Source organism: Dicentrarchus labrax, unplaced genomic scaffold (assembly GCF_905237075.1).
Source record: "Dicentrarchus labrax unplaced genomic scaffold, dlabrax2021, whole genome shotgun sequence".
NCBI classification, from domain to species: domain Eukaryota; kingdom Metazoa; phylum Chordata; class Actinopteri; family Moronidae; genus Dicentrarchus; species Dicentrarchus labrax.
Genome location: NW_026136714.1, coordinates 23,755,226 through 23,767,823, shown reverse-complemented (window position 1 = coordinate 23,767,823; position 12,598 = coordinate 23,755,226). Strand labels below are relative to the sequence as shown.

Below are 12,598 nucleotides of genomic sequence, written 5' to 3'. Positions count from 1 at the left end.
GCTAAGATCAAACCATCCAACCTTTAAAACTAGGCAGTGCTGATCACATATGAAGCAAGATTGTGTTACTGCATTGCCTGTTTCTGGCTCCATCTAACTGTCATGGCGACAGTCTTAAGAACGGTACTCCACAAACCAATGGGTGACATCACGATAGGTTCACACTTGGTCCCAACATTGTTGAGGTACCCTTGCCTAAGTAAGCACTTAACATTTACCATAAACTGTACAAACTGTGGAAGGCTGGCATTATGTAGAACTGTCACAGACTGCTATACGGAAATGTTACATGAAGGTGTAATATTTTTATAATAATAATATAATTATTTATTTATTTTTATAGCGAGGCATCAACTCAAAATGCTCTGTTGTGAAATAATCCAGGTACAATGCACAGTAGAGTACAAAACTGAAACCTTAGAAGTCCTGTAATGTAATAAATTATCAAATGTTCATTGCAAGGGTCTAATTATCAATTTCTTTTAGTTTAAGCAGACCGCTGAAAGATAATTGGGTACCTAAGGGTTAACTCCAAACTGCTCTAGTGGATCTGCTTAGTGGCCACCAACAGAAGGCTCTGCTGGTACAGCACTGTGTCTATATAAAGAATCTGTCCACATCAGGATCAAATATCCAGCTATGTATCAGTCTGATCTCCATTTACATCGAGTATTCACTGTATGTGGTGTTCTTGTTGTCTGCCGGATCTCATCACGTCTATCGTGGGCAATATGCAAAGCAGACGAGCACGTGGGGAGGTGGCACCGTCAACAAAAACAAACAGCAGGTTCAGGATATTTAGGCCTAATAATGTACAACCTGTATTTACTTTTCATTCAAGGCAAAAAAAAAAAAGGGTTGTTTTTGTGTGAACAGCACGAGGCGACAACAACAGTGACAGGTTACCTCTCTGCAGTAGCGGTAGCGGCGCTGTATCGCTTCCTGCTTCACTACAGATGAAGAAGAGCAGCAGTGACTCACAGGCTCAGATCACGCTGGAGCCGTCACACGAGGCAAAATCTGATTAGTCAGTCACATCATCTCACTTTCCATCATATTCTACAAATGGTGCTGGCTCTTTACTAAGACATCTCGAATGAAAAGAAAGGAATACACCTCAGCTGTGGAGATATTTAAACAGTATTTCACACATTGTCTTCTCATCCTCTTCACATCTGCCAAGAGGGCCCCAATGGTACAAGGAAAAAAAACTGCTTGCTTAGTAGTAAAAGTCACACTGGTCTATCATTGATTTTTCAACAATAAAGGGTAACATTGACTTCCCAGTAAGACTTGACAGGCTGAGTTTCCATTAGGAAGTGCAATTTAAGTGCAAGTTAACTTTGAATTTCCAATTAGAGGTGCTAGACTGGGCAAACATTTATGTTTCCATTTAGGAGAGGCTAACAACTAACTTTGATTTTCCCATACTGCCAAGAATAGACAATCACAACAGGAAATAAGCAAGGGTAGCGCTCAGTCTCCTGACAGCTACAGAAGCTAAGCTACTCTCACATACAAGCTCAGTTGAGCTCTGAGAGAGCAGCCATGTAGGGGCCCTCCTGCTGCTGATAAGCCTGCACGGGCCCCTCTACAGTACCTACCCTGGAGAGAGGCCATTAGCCCGGCTGCAGCGCCTTCCTGGATAAGCTGCAGCTTACCAGCCTGCGAGCCGCGGGGCAACTTTTTATTGTCCTTTCAAAACTTTATGTGTGAGTGTGGGGCGTTAGCCTGGGAGGGGCTGTGTGTGCTGGAGTCTGCAATACAGTATGTGTGTATGCATGTGTGCGTGTGTGCTCAAGCTGCGCGCTCCCGGCACTTCCTGCCCACTAACGGCCAGTCCCACGGTAGGGAGGGCGAGCTCTATCAGACCAGAACAATGCCAAAAAAAGGCTGCATAAAAACAAACTACCATGCTCTGGTTAACACGGGGAAGAGGAGGGTAGGGGCCTACCTTCCTCCCCACCCTCCCCACCATTACCCACTGCATCTGCATCATTATTCACATACACACACACACACACACACACACACACACACACACACACACACACACAGTCTCAGATATCCAGTCCATGAGCCAGTATTTTTTACTCTTATATTTGCTGGTGGTTCATAAACATTTGCATACACAACGCAGTGCATGAAAACAGCAAGAAGCAAGAGCTGAATATGCATAGGAATAATACTCTGTGCACACTACACACACACACACACACACACACACACACACACGCACACACACGCACACACAGCAATGTTGCCACTGACAGTAAACAATAGGAACCTCGCATTCACACTGGGACCAAACAGCTTTGACGTGTCACCAAAACCAGAATAACAAAAAAAGAGAACAATTCCGGCAGTCCTCTGTACACAAAACACAGTGCGGACAACTGAGCCAGAAAAACATCTGCTGAGTCGGAACAAACAAAACAACAAGCAGACGACGAACAGGCGCGTCGGGGGCCTCAGAGAACATACTAAATACCTTACACGGTGCCCCCAAAACACAGTTGGCTCGCTGACAAGGTTTTTGGCCGAGCATATTACTATCTCTCCCCAATCCAGCTTTACAATTCCAACCACAGCCAAGTATGGGCAGACCCAGGAAATGGGATGAGGCCGGAAAGATGAGTCCAGCTGCTATCTGAAGAGGAAATTACTGGACAAGTATCAAATATGATGAAGATTTCTCTTGCAGAGTCTCCGATTCAGAAGATTTAAAAAAAAATTGCTGCAGTGACTACTCATTAAAGGAATAGTTCAACGTTCTGGGAATATGCTTGTTTGCTTTCGTGCCCAGTTAGATGAGAAAATCAATACCACTCATGTCTTAATGCTAAATGTGTAGCTAGAGCCAGCAGCTGATTAGCTTAGCTTAGCTTAGCTTAGCTTAGAAGAATGTCTGAAAGCAGGCAAAAACAGCTAGCCAGAGTTTGTCCAAAGTAACAAAATACGTCTGCCAGCACCTTTTTAAAGCGCTCTTATTAACGTTATATTTTGTTTGTATATTCTGTACAAAAACCCAAGTGTAAAATGGTGTTATATGATGGTAGGTCGATTTAAAAAAAAAAAAAAAAAGGAGGCTAGCTGCTTCCCCCTGTTTCCAGTTTTTATTGTAAGGCTAAACGGCTGCTGTAGCCACTGGTATCAATCTTCTCATAACTGAGAAGAGCAAATGAGCACATTTCCTAAAATGTCAAACTATTCCTTTAATCATACAAAAGCCAAAGTATAAATGTTATAGGCTACAGTTTAATGGGGGTTACCTCAGGGACCATTGCTTCTTCGTATAGTCACCGCAAGGTCGTCAAGCTACTATCCAAGTTAGCTAGCTAGCAGCAAGATGTGTTCCCCTGCTTTTAGTCTTTATGCTAGCTGTTTCCTCACTAATAATAATAATAATAATAATAATAATAATAATAATAATACGCCTTCACAGTTGCTCACTGTCAAACCCACTGTAGGTTATGTTAATGTTTACTGAAATACTGCCATGTCATCACTTTTTATGACATTGTTTTTTTTACAGAACTTTGCTCAATCACAAGTAAGCAAAGAAATCCATTTAACCTTTCTATCTCTGTGTCCTGTTTTCCATAAAAACTTGGACGGAAACCCAGTTATTGATAGATAGTCCGATGCATACACAGAGCAGAACATAGAGAGAGAGAGAGAGAGGCTGATGGGCAGCAGATGGCCTATAGTGGTCAGCTGGTAACAAACAAGCAGGTCAGGGCTCTCCTCCACCTCCATTCTACCACTCATAAATAATGCAGACGACCCGAGCCACCCAGAGCAGCTCCACCAAGCGTCTTCTGAAGGCCTCCGGTAACTCTGAGCGAGTCACATGAAGGCAGATAGAGTCTGTTGTGTCGTGGAAAAGCACGAACGCCGGCGTCATGGCGGGGGAGCTATGGATTACTCTCCATCTGTTCCTTCATTTGTTTCACACAACAGTGATTAGATTTGGGTGATGCCTCTCACCAATGCATTCTGACATTTTTTAAATTACATTGATCAGCCCAACAGGGGGGGAGATTACAGGTCAGAAGGAAAAGCTTTGATAAACAAAACTTCCACATTGCAAAATATCTGGTGCATGCGGTTATACTTGCTCTACAGATTTGCCTCCAGGAACGTCAGTATGCACCATATTGGATTTTCCACCAGTCTGACTTTCCTGGAAACACTTTTCCTCCCTCTGGGCTTATTTATTTATTGATTGCCCCAAAGGGGGCCTGCATCATTCATACAGAGTGACAAATATTTATCACTTCCTTGTGTTCTATATTCTGAGAGTATTGCTTTCTTCTTGTTTTGTTTTTTTTCACATGTTAATTTTTGACAACAATGCCAATAAGACTTCATTTAATCTAACTCAATTGATTTGAGAGACAGAGATCCATAATGGGAGCATTGAGGCTACTGGCACTACTATTAGAGACACCAAAAGGATTATACTGCTTTCCTCTATACTAGCTTAGTTTTCTTTCACAATAGGCTGAATATGCACTTGTCTGTTCAATTAAAGTTGAGCTATATAAGTGGTAAGTGCTTACACTTTGGCAATGCAAAAATGACCTCATTATGCTACTCGAATTGAGCCCGAAACGAGTGAGAGAGAGGAAGAGGAAGAAAATATGTGTGCGTAAGTGGGGGAGGGAGACAGAGGATGAGAGGGAGAGAGAGAGAGAGCTCTAAGGGAAGGGCTAAGTTGCAGAAGAGCAAAAGCTTCTCGTCTCGGAACAACTGCAATCATAGCCGCTGCCAGGACCCTCTGGATTCATCGACACTGCCTGATGGAAACTTCTCAACAGGCCTGAAAGCCACTGAGAGGGGGCTGGAGGTGGTGCAGTGTGTGTTCTATATGTATAATGCCTTCAGTAGCATTTTAAAATCACTGACTCATAGCTGCATCACATTTGAGACATTAAGAGACAATTCTGTAAACAAATGAGCCAAAAAGGAGCCGGAATAGCTCAACGCACTGCAAGACATAAAGAAAACACCATCAAACATCACCAACACGTTGAACACACATAAAGTCAGTGTGGCTTCAGGATACACGGTCACACACACACATACACAGCATAAAGAAACACGTGGAAAAGACAGAAAAACACAATCCAGCACAGAGAGTCATAAGCTGTGTCACAACCACATACTACATGCTAATGCTGAGCAGGTTTTTGTTCACACTATGTAAGAAAATAAAGTCTATTATGCGTGCTAAAAAACACTTGATTTCTGAGTGTGTTGTTGATGTACACTATTGTCCCACAAAGAAAATGGAAGTGTGACTCACAGCGACACCGAAGTTGAATAAATTGCAGGAGGTGGCGAGACAGCTCCAGGAACATATTAATAATGCAAACGAGTATTAAATCACTGGAAACACTTACACATTTACTGTACAGTACATGCTGTTTACAATTACATGTAGGAATGTAGTATGGAACTCAATACACAATACACATCACAACCTAAGTTTCTGGGGGTAAAAACTGATGGACAACATGCAAGGAATTAGAAAATGGCAAATGCTAGGTGTATAACTAACATCTCCAATAATATCAGAACGTTGTTGCTTACTTTCCAGCATCACTGACTGGCGCTCAGCTTGAGCCAATGTTAAATCATCTTTAGTTCCCCCCTAGAAACTTCTATTGTGTTGTAGCTGACTCACTTTGTGTTGTGTATGACTTGCAGTCTACTTGCTTGTGTTTTTCAGTGCACAGTGTGTTTCTTAATGCCCTGTATGTGCCATCAAATTAATGAAAGTGTCTCTTTTGTTTGCTTGTGTTTTGTCCACTTGCATGTGCTTTGTTATACAATGTGGAGCTACATTGGCCACTGCAGATTTCCTCCTGGATTGATTCACAGCACAAAGAAAGATTGCTTTAAGGCACACAAGAAGTAGAGGGCGTTGTTCTTCTAGTAGAGATAAAACTTTTTCAAAACAGCAGATGGTGGAAGGGGAGGAAGGTCAATGGAACAGCAAAAAATAGGAACACGTTCATCCTCTTCAGGAAAGGAAATAAGGACACATCACCGGAAGTTAGGGAGGAAGGACAAGAAGCAACATCCTCATTAGAAGAAGCAACAAGGGTCATTGTTTGTTCCTAATCTTGACAAAAATTAAAAAACGGAGATGACTCCACGAGTTGCCTCATCGTCTTCGACTGTGCCAGTGACACGCCAATGTGTAAAAATCCTAAATGTGGGTGTGTGAGTGTGATTTGGTGAGCCAGGCTCCCGTTCCGGTGACACTGTGTCCTTCTTAGTCCACAGCTGTGCACATATCACACCTTCTCTCAACACACACACACACACACACACACATAACCTTGTCGCTATAGCTAATAGGGTCCATCACAATAAAGTGATAGCAATAATAAAGCATGCACATATGCACTGAAGGCATGAAAACACAAGGTTTATATCACTTTGACCCTGCACCCTGCCAAAGCCCATTTACCATGATGGTCTTGTAAACAAGCCCCTTCCCTTCCTTCTTCTCTAAACATCAGCCTGTCCAGCCCAACCCCGCCTTCCACTGTTCCCCTCCAGCATGCACACACACACACACACACACACACACACACACACACACACACACACACACACACACAAACACAAACACACGACCCATCTGCTTCTGCTCTCCAGACCTTGCATCTGGCCTGCTGTGAACCATATCTCTGTTCTACACAAACACTCATTTAATCACACACACACACACACACACACACACACACACACACCGCACGCACGCACGCACACGTTAAAAAAAGCGAGTCAGGGTGATTCTGTTCATGCAGCATCAGAACACAGAGGGCATGGCCGGAGATGTGAACTCCCTTCAGCTCAGCAGGAAACACAGACCAGTTTGAAACAGCTAAAAAACAAAAGCAAATCTGCTTCTGAGAGAAAAAGAAAGGCAGATAGAGCCGGAATTAAATTGCTGGTGGAATGAAAAGGATGTTTTGAAAAAGATGCCTCCTGTGGGAAGCTGGCACATCAACTGTTGCTCAGCAGTGGATGTGAAAAAAAAGCCTAGCTACCACCATTGAAAATAGATTATCATCAGTGAATTCAGATCCATACGCTCTCACTGCACCGTAGCATGACCAGCATGAACACACACTGAGTGATCCGTGTGTGTGTGTTCCTGTATGCAAAGCTTTGGCGTTCCACATTCAAAAGCCATCCCGTTATAACAGGAGTTTACCATGCATTCAGCTGCTCACCATGTGGGACACAGTATCTGTTGCGCTGATGTGATGCACGTGACACAGGATTGACAATTAAACACACACACACAAAACAACAAGACAGTAGACATCTGGTGCAGTGACGATGTAGCGGCTATGATGCAATGTTGGCCTTTCGGTGTCAAAACACACAGTTTAGTGTGTAGTACAGCTGAAGTGATTGGCCGATTAATCAGAAAATTAATCAGCTACTATTTTGATAATTGATTCATGGTTTGAATCACTTTTCAAACAAAAAAAAGCCTTTTCCAGCTTCTCCCCTTTACATAATTTTATATGTTGGTAAATTTAACATCTTTGGGTTTAAGGTTTAAGTCAGAAAGAACAAAACATTCAAAGACATGATTGGCATTTTCTTTACTTTCTGTCACGTCATGGACAAAACCGTGAACGGATCAATGGAGAAAATAACTGGCAGCAGAGTAATGAAAGTATTTGTTAGTTGCAGCTCTGCAGTGAAGTGGACGTCAGCAGGGGACACATGCACAACGCAACACCCAGAGGGAACATGAACACACATACATACACGCTGTAAATAACAGATAAAAGTTTAAAGAAATCCCACATCTGTCCGACTTGTGACTCAACGCCACAACAGAATACTAAAAATACACGCAGTTAAACAGTTTAGTGTATGTGAACCTGCACTGCCTGAACCCGACTGTAAAAGCATGCCTGCTTGCACATATGTATGATGCATGCGGTCCTTTTGTCTGCATGACTCTGCGCTGTTTAACTGCGTGTGTGTCAGGAGCTGTGTGAGGCAAGATGGGAAGGAGGCTGGCGGTCAGGATGTGGAGTCCATTGTCTGTCCGACAATGAAGAGATCGAGTCGGCAGGAGTCCTATGGCTCTCTCAAAGGAGGCATTAACATCTGGGGCCAGAGGGCTGCAGTGAGTGTGTGTGTGTGTGTGTGTGCGTGTGTGTGTGTCTTTGTTGCAACTGCCCTGGATAAAACTGGATTTTCAAGGCTTTTTTTTTTTCAGGGAATAATGCAGATGTCAGGAGGAAAGCTTCTACAACCAAACTAGTTTTCAAACATATCTCTTTGTAACCTGCTTCAGTCTTATATTAATCTACTGTGTGTTTATCTCAAGGATTATGTCTATTCTTAAATGTCTGTGAACTTGATTTCACAAATTAAAAGGTGAGTAAAGTGAATTTTGGTGGGATTATCCCCGCTACATCCCTCTGCACTGGAAATGTCAACTTGCGGCTCAACACTGTATCCTACCAGTATATTACTTTCATTAATCTTTGCAAATGACACGGTGACATACGCAAACACACACACAGACACACAAGCAGCCACAGAGAACAACTATATGAAAAATAAATCCTATGACAAACTTTATGAGAAAATTACAAAAATATTAAAGCTAAAAGTGGATCCTCAAGTAGGAGAAGGCTCATATAAAGTCATCCTCGCTGCCTCCTCCATCCCACATGGCAATAACATGACTCCACTAACTTCTCCCACAAACCTTGCTGTCTTTATTTTGAAGGGCCGTGCTCCCCCCCCACTGTCTGTTAGTTAACTGGCAGTGGCACCATCCAGCTTGTAAAAAGCCCCCCCCCCCCATTTCTCTTTTTCCTAAACCACCACCTTTTTACCCAAATCCTTGCTCTGTGTCCAGTGTGCACGCCTGCCCCCCCTCAGTAATTACAATAATCACTCAACTGAAGCTAATACTTACTTCATTAAGGGGGGAAATCAGAAAGGGAAAAAGCACTCCAAAGTAATATCACAGTGGATTATTGTCACCATAAGAGCTTAATTTTTGAGTGTCAGCTGAGCAAGCGGGAAATGGAGGCAGCAATTCAAAGGACTCATTGCTTTTATGGCACTGGAAGTGGATGAGGGCTGTCATATGTGACACCTATAACTACTGTGTGAAAATGAACCATTAAAATCTCACTATATGTTTCAAGTGGCATGCTGTAAAAGCTCTAAAATAACAATAATATACAGCATGAGTGCAGAATACTTCGCCACATCTCCACAGGCTATAAAACTGCCTGCTCAGGCATCCAGCAGAAGTCACAAAGTAAGTTAGGGATATTGCTGGGATATTATATTGATGCCACAGAAAATGCAAAACACTATCAGGCAAAGAAAGGTGCCTAAAAGTTCCTTTCAGAGCTCCACAATCACTCCACGCTTACACATATTCCAGGCAGATACAATATGAGCAGATGTGTCCTTTTTTCAGTGGTGCACAAAACAATCCTGGCATGTTTGAGCACACACAGTGGGGTACATGATAAGTTATAAATTGGGCATGGTTGTAAATGCTGGGCTGCGATTGCAGAGCAGCACACTGTAGATAGGCTACAGACTACAGTGAAGCCCCGGAGTTGATTCCCATCCAACTCCCCCTGACCGCAGTGCGCTGTGTTTACACTGCGCGAAATGGGAGATAAAGTTGCATCGCATTGAGCCCCAAAAGGACAACCTAGAACACCCCGATCAGCCGTTTAAACAACGCACTGTGTCTGCAGGCGTCCTATTTAAGAAAAAGGAGGCTTCATGGCAACAGTTGGAGACCCAGGGACTCCGGATCAGGATGTTTTCTACCTCTGCTTCCTTCGTCTACTTTTAATCCAGCCGCCTCGCAGCACCGCGACCACCATTACGACAAATAAGGGCTTCAAACTTACCTTATTGTGATAACGGCGGTGGTGCTGAGGGTTTCAGTCACTGCGCTTTCCTCTCCGTCTCTCTCTGACGACAGATCCAGTATCCGTTCCCCCCTCTCGCTTCTTTCTCCGTTATCTCGGATTTGTTTTTGAATTTGGAGTTATAAATTATTCCACATCCTCTTCAGATGAATTCAGACGAATTCGCCCGCGGGTTCTCTCTCCTCTTTTCTTATTTCCTCTATTTAAAAAAAAAACATGTTTGGACTATAAGGCAAATCAAGCCATATGATCCTGTCATTCAGTTTCTACACAGAAGAACTGGCTCTCCGCGCAACTCCCTCCCAAGGCTTTGTAACACGAACCCAGAGGAGAAGGAGGAGGAGGAAATGGGGGAAAAAAAGGGAAAGAAAGAAAAGAGAGCGTGAATTTAATCCGCTACTGGGACGAGCTGGATGGATATGGATCTATCCGCCTCTCTGCGCAGAAGTTTGAGCAGTCTGTACCAAACAGACACAGCGGAGTGGTCGTGGCGCTGCGTCTCTGTGCCAATCTCCACTGGAAAGGATGTGTGTGCGTTTGTGTGTGTGTGTGTGTGTGTGTGTGTGTGTGTGTGTGTGTATGGTGCGTGGCGCTGCAGCGTGTGTGCGCCCCCAGCCTACTTCTGCAGTACGCATCACAGCAGGGACCTGGGAGGGTTTCAAAAAAGGCACACAAACAGGTCTCCGCCCATTGCCTCTCCGAACAAGGGCCCCGACACAGGCGAGGGGCCCCCAGAAGCCATTACACTGCTTGATTAAGACAGTTTCATTGTGAGGAAAGTGAAGGCCTGTTTTGGCAAAGTGCTTCCCAACCTGGGGTCTGACCTGAGACACTCGGGGGTCTCTTTTAAACGGGGGTCGGGGAGCAGGGTGGCCTGGTTGTTAAAGAGACCATTGTTTGAGTGTTGGGTCTGGTTGTTCACCACTTCCTGCCCCGCGGAAGAGCCAGTGAGCAAGGCACCTGCTCTGTATCTGAGCTTGACTTTGGCAGAGAAAATGTTCCACAAGAGATCAATAGAGCATTAATAGAGTGAAATTATTATTGCCTTCGCTGCCACTGCACAGAGCGGTGGAAAATAATCTGTTGTTCTTGAGTCTTTGATCTCTTTTCAGATGAAGGCTTTAACTGAATGTAACAATTATAGTATCTGCTTTTCTATTCTTTTCATTCTGTCTTTGGAAATTTATAAATAGATGGTTTGTGGTCTAAAGCATCTTCGCCATACGAGTTTATGTTCCATGATATACAGCTTTTTTCCCTCAAAGCATAAATTGCCTCTTACCTACTGCGATTATTATAAATGTTCATCCCCCAAAGAAGATATGAGAATATGAATCATATTTTCTTAAAGCCCCATCCACTCAGAAATCTCTCTTTATCTTATTGTTCCTACCTTGGATGTTTGAGCAGAATGATGCATGGTCAGAGTTTGACCCTAGGAACGTTTCTCTGTGCTCACCTTAAATCTCAGTTTACGTACAGTAGCATTTTGTAGCAGCATCACAGCTAGCATGGAAGCCAATCGTGGTCCAGTATGCAACTGGGGAAACTTGAAGCCTTCAGTGCTCACTGAGAATGGACTTTACAGAGAAGTAGGAGACATCTTGTGTCCAGTAGTTAAACTTCTGAAATGAGCCAGATTCTGGATTTTGCCACAGGGAGAAGGAATCAGTGTCATTTTAAGAATTTCTAACAAAATAATTGAACTTAGGTAAGCCACTTCACACACAAATTATTAAACAAATCATAACATTCTCAAGTCTTTAAAAATGTCTGGAGGGAATATTTAACAATATTAGGTCACTCTGTTAGAGTGAGGGGATGTATTTTCACATGACCATGTTTTGCAAGTCCTGGCTATTAATGAGGACAACTGGAAGGGATGGGGGCTTTTTTGACCTCAACTCTGAGGTTAATGTCCACTCTACTGTTCAACCAAAGTCACTCTGTATGCAATCACACTGGGGAGCAAGTCATGGACATCGCTCATGGTCTACATATTGCTTAGTACTCTTAAAGGTCTAGTGTGTAACATTTAGGAGGCTCTATTGGCAGACATGGAATATAATATTCATAGCTATGTTTTCATTCATTAATTTCAGAAATATGCTGACCAAAAACACTGAATCCATTTCCCATAATGTCTTTCATGAGGCTTCCTTAATGTCTTCCAAACTCTAACAAAGATATCCCTGATGATGTCATCACTCCTCGTGACTAGTAATCCGAACTTTGTGTAAAATCAGTGGACTTCCCCTTTGATAACAAACTGTATAACGTCATTAACTGTGGGAACAGTGGAAACATTGTAGAGCTTGATGTAAAACACAACACCACTAACAATGCAGGAACACGTGAAGTGAAACTTGCCCCGATGCCTGCTGGGAGGTTTTCCCTACGGGCCTACCTTGACATGCTTCAATGTAAACTGATACAAATTACTCATTTTAGATTCACTTAGACCAGAATAAATGCATTGTAAATGATCAGTGCATGTTTATTGGGCGTGCTCAGAACATGATTATTATGAACATACAGTCTCTACAGAAGAGGCTTAATATCTGACATTAAGAGGACAAAAACACACAAGACCTGGGATTATGATCCAAAGATTAAGTGTGCGGATTAGAAGGCAA

General features: G+C 43.1%; 1 protein-coding gene across 3 annotated transcripts in view; it reads right to left on the bottom strand.

Moving 5' to 3' along the window:
• sema4c (sema domain, immunoglobulin domain (Ig), transmembrane domain (TM) and short cytoplasmic domain, (semaphorin) 4C) overlaps window positions 1–10,528 on the bottom strand; it is a 91,333-nt gene extending 80,805 nt beyond the window's left edge. For 2 of the 3 annotated variants that reach the window (XM_051421384.1, XM_051421383.1), the window contains exon 1: window positions 9,942–10,528. The gene's annotated coding sequence lies outside the window, so the exon portion shown is untranslated. The remainder of the gene's footprint in view (window positions 1–9,941) is intronic. The other variant, XM_051421382.1, reaches the window with a different exon arrangement.
• Between the last annotated feature and the right edge of the window lie 2,070 nt (window positions 10,529–12,598).